The sequence below is a fragment of the Dermacentor silvarum genome, chromosome 10, assembly GCF_013339745.2.
Source record: "Dermacentor silvarum isolate Dsil-2018 chromosome 10, BIME_Dsil_1.4, whole genome shotgun sequence".
Lineage (NCBI taxonomy): Eukaryota > Metazoa > Arthropoda > Arachnida > Ixodida > Ixodidae > Dermacentor > Dermacentor silvarum.
The window spans coordinates 157,127,076-157,131,812 of NC_051163.1; the positions used below are offsets into that span (position 1 = coordinate 157,127,076).

General features: G+C 47.2%; 1 non-coding gene across 1 annotated transcript; it reads right to left on the reverse strand.

The window, feature by feature from the left end:
* Nucleotides 1–316: 316 nt before the first annotated feature.
* Trnas-gga (transfer RNA serine (anticodon GGA)) lies at nt 317–391 on the reverse strand. The gene has a single exon. It is a non-coding gene; the product is annotated as a tRNA-Ser (tRNA).
* Between the last annotated feature and the right edge of the window lie 4,346 nt (nt 392–4,737).

A 4,737-nucleotide genomic window follows, 5' to 3' on the forward strand; every position in this document is an offset into this window, starting at 1 on the left:
ACCCACCGGTAAGATTCTGGTATCCGCTTGTTCCTTGCAACAAACTGCGTCGAATGATGGACAATTCTTGCGGGTTGAGGCAAAAATCCGATCCAGAACGTTTGTAGAGACGGGAGCCGATGTGCTCGCACATGTGCGTTCGTAGTCGTCGTCTTCTTCCAAAGGCAAGTGTTTGATGTAATAGTTCAGCGGAAATCCGCTAGGTGGAGATAAGTAATTAAAGGGAAACTGAGACTTCCACCCAAATGTAGCAATTTGCTACAATGGAAACCCAACCGGGTTCCTCAAAAGAAAGCCTGGCAGTTGAAGAAAAATTCGTCCTGGTCCGGGACTCGAACCCGGGACCACCGCCTTTCCGGGGCAGCCGCTCTACCATCTGAGCTAACCAGGCGGCTAGCAGATGGCAGGGCGAAGTCGAATTTGTCGACAACTCGAAGCAAAGGCAAGTGTTTGATGTAATAGTTTAGCGGAAATCCTCTAGGTGGAGATAAGTAATTAAAGGGAAACTGAGACTTCCACCCAAATGTAGCAATTTCCTACAATGGAAACCCAACCGGGTTCCTCGAAAGAAAGCCTCGCAGTTGAAGAAAAATTCGTCCTGGTCCGGGACTCGAACCCAGGACCACCGCCTTTCCGGGGCAGCCGCTCTACCAGATACAAATTGCTACATTTGGGTGGAAGTCTCAGTTTCCCTTTAATTAGATCAGTTTGTATCTTCTTTCAGAAGTGATGGCTGGAAGTTTGTCAGGAAGTCACACACGGCCCACATCTGATTCGCTAAGGGTACAAGGGAGATTGTAATCCAGCGGTGAAAAATGTGATATCCCTTGATTTTCTTGATCTCCCTTTCCTCATGTATCCTGATTGCTGCGATTTCCTGAGTCTCCTCCACTTCTGCGGGAATAAATTGCCCATGCATGAGGAAGGGTGGAATGTTCAGCATAACTTCCTTGCTTTGTAGCAGGTCTTTTATTTTAAATCCCTTGTCAGCCATGACTGAGTCACCTGTGTCCAACTTCAAGTCAAAAAATCCACTCTTCTCCACAAACTCTCTGTCAGACGTACGCCCAGTAAATAGTTCCGAAACAAACGTAAGTACTCCATGAGGGGAGATGCCTACGAGGGGTTTAACGTACGGGTAGACTTGTATGAGGAATAGACTTGTGATTGCGTCACGAAAGATGTTGGCACATCTCATCTAATCTCAGTGGCATCCAAGATGACACGTGTTGATGAATATTTCTCCTTGAAAGCAGATGGCATGGCAGCATCAATAGCTTGTCGTGATATCCATGTTGTCGTTTCTGTTACTTGCAAATAGATATAGTCAAGCACTGCATAAAAAATTCTTGACACTGTGCTGATGGAGACGTTGAACAAGTGGCCGATGTGTCTGTGAAATAAGCCAACTCGAAGTTTAACAAGCACAAGAAAGAGTTGGTTCTCTACACCAATCTTGTGTCGTCGGCCACTATATTCAACATTTCGTAGCCCACTCTTCGTACGTTTGCGTGCAATGTTTTCACCATTTTCCCCAAAATCAAGGAGATGCATGAGAGCACAGAAGCGCTTGTAGTTGGGCAGTCCAGTGTAAAACTCAATGTCATCATTGTTGTCCTTGAATCTCTCCATTCCAAATGGAGGCAATTCTTCCAGCTTCTCAATATTTTTCTGTGCAGTGACAAGCTCTGTACGAAGCAGCTTTAATTCATTATTTTGTGCCTTTATTTGCAGCTTCAGGCGCTGATTTTCTGCTTCAGCTGCTTTGCTTGCTGTGAGCTTATTTTGTAAGAGAGCACTAGTTTCTCCTAAAGAACTTGCTTGCAGCTTCAGGTGTTGATTTTCAGCCTGTGTATCCGCTTCCCTTGCTTTGCTTGCAGCCAGCTCCTGCTCTAGGGCAGAAATATTTTCTCTGCATGCACAAATACTTCCAGAGGCTGGTTCTTCTGGTGAGTGTTGCTGCTTGTCAGGAAGCAAAGTGGAGCCCGTATCTTCAACATTGAAGACATCAATGCTTTCACTATTTTTGTTGCATCTATATGCTGAGTTTTCCTTGTCATCTGCTCTGTTACCATTATGGGGTGTCTACCTTTTGTCCTGTAGTGGGAAGCCCTTGAGCTTTACCATTACACTTCATTTTAGGTGATGCAACTTTCTGAAGTGGTGCCTGTTGAGCTGGTGGTTTCCTCGGCGGCTTTGGCTGCTTGAATAAAAATGTGGATGGCACAGCAGATTGGTGTAAGTGTCGGTTGATAGTACGCGTTTAATAGTAGATACGCTCGGCGGTTTTATGAATGCGCCGAAACAGGCAACGGCCAAACGGAGCGAGCCCGAGCACCAACAACAAACGTCTTATTCTTCGTCTTCTGCTGGTGCCCGTATTTCTCACTACAATCACTCCCCGGCGAAAAAGGAGCCATCCTGGCGACCTATGGAACAAGTAGCACTGGTGGGTCGTTGTGCGGCTTCAGTCTATCGATATGAACAGTTTCGCGTCCGCGACGCCGTTGGTCCGTAGATGGGTGAATAGGCTCAATGACGTAGTTGACCGGGGACGTCTGTCGTAGAACGCGGTAAGGGCCGGCGTACTTTGAGCAGAACTTTGTTGAAAGGCCGGGAGTAGATGAGGGAACGCGGAGCCATACCAGCGTTCCAGGTGAATATGATGTAAAACACAAGCCTGCGTCGCGACTATGTTTCTGGCTGGCCTGATCTTGCGCGCTAAGTGAGCGGGCAATCTGACGACATTCTTCGGCATAAGTGGCGGCTTCGGATAGAGGAGTAGATTCTGAAGCGTCGGGGCGATACAAAAGAATCGTGTCCATAAACGAGGAAGGTTCACGACCATAAAGAAGAAAGAAGGGAGAGAATCCCGTGGTAGATTGAGTGGCGCTATTGTAAGCATACGTAACAAAGGGAAGGATGCGGTCCCAGTTAGTGTGGTTAGCGGAAACGTACATGGCGAGCATGTCACCGAGAGTACGATTAAAGCGTTCAGTCATACCATTCGTTTGCGGATGATATGCGCTTGTTGTTCTATGGACTATCAATTGGTGGAGCGTGCTGGTTCCCATTTCATCCCGGAACTCCGTACCCGGACTCTACCCCACACCTCCACCAATTGATAGTACGCGTTTAATAGTAGATACGCTCGGCGTTTTTATGAATGCGCCGAAACAGGCAACGGCCAAACGGAGCGAGCCCGAGCGCCAACAACAAACGTCTTATTCTTCGTCTTCTGCTGGTGCCCGTATTTCTCACTACACGGTAGCCATTCGCAACATTAGCAACATAGTCACTCTCAAGAAAGTGGAGAGAGCAGACCCTGGTGGCCTTCGAAACTGTGAGGAGTGAGCCTTCGTCTCGCCTGATGGCTGCAATCCACTTTTTGTATATGTCCTGGTCTCTTGGGAATCTGTGGTATGACAACTGTGAATAAAAGTCAATATTCAGAATGCTTTCTGTCTTGATTGGGACATATCTCAACAATGCTCTCTAAAAACAAGAAATTGACGATGCTATGCAAGATAGTTAAGGTTTCGAACACTCGACAAATCTGCGCAACCGCGGTGTACGCACATGGCTGCACCGTTGCGAATTTCTTGATTTCAGGTGATTATATCCGTAAGGCTTTACGACAGCAGACCGGAATTTTTTTTCGATGAAGGCAGACACAGTAACTTTACAGCAAACTAAAACAAAATACCGTTTTGACATGCATACAGGGCTCGAATAAAAGTGCGTGAGCGCAGTAATCCAGTCGTCAGGCGAAATACACGGTATGTCTCACATTGTCGGTACACACACACTTAGCTCTCTTGCTTGACCACATCACACGACACAACTACTGCCTGCGAACAACGCGAACCGGGTGTGTTTCGTGGCCAACATAAACGGAGAATACGGTGCTTCGACGTAAACATTCGCAGAGCTGTGACAAACCACAAATGGCCTCCGCCCTTAAATAATGGTATGCGCGCACAGCAGGGTCTAAAAAGGTTACTTTTACAGCGTAACACAACGATATAGCCCTTTGATTAGGGAGACGAGTGGTCAAAACCATGTGACGGCGTACGGTAAACATCGTGCCGCATCCCACAAACCGCAAATGGTTTCAGGTTTTTAAAGGCATTTACCTATTAGTTTCATCGCTAAAGCATATCGATATCACTTATAGATGACGCAAGTCACATATCTAGCGATCAAAATAAGTAAAAACATGCTTAATGATAAAAACAAGCCACTGCCTGACAAGCAGCACACGACGGAGGTGCGACACAGCAGAAGGGACTTACTTTTTGTCCAGGCTTGTAAAAGTCACCAAATTGCGTGCACAGTGGCACACAGCAGTTAACTGGCATGGCACCAGTTCACAGTCGCCCGACAACACCACGAAAAGTACTGAGTTCGCCTCAAACATCGATTCAGTACGCCAAGCCGGTATCACGCACGAACCGAACGGGCGAAACGCACGCGACTATTCATGCACAATGGCGGCCGCTGGCTGCTTCATGTACACAAGTACAGATTGCACTGCAAAGAATCTTGTTTTGCAACTCGTCCTATTGTCCGACAGATTGCAGGAGCACGTCACCTAGGCCGGTATTTTGTAGCGATGCCTTTAATGTCATAATGCCTTTTCGCGCTTATCGCGCTTTGTCAGTGGTCGGAGCGACGGTCCGCTCGCATTATCAACGGATCAGCCGGCCGTGAGCGGTGGATGTAAGATAAGTAGAA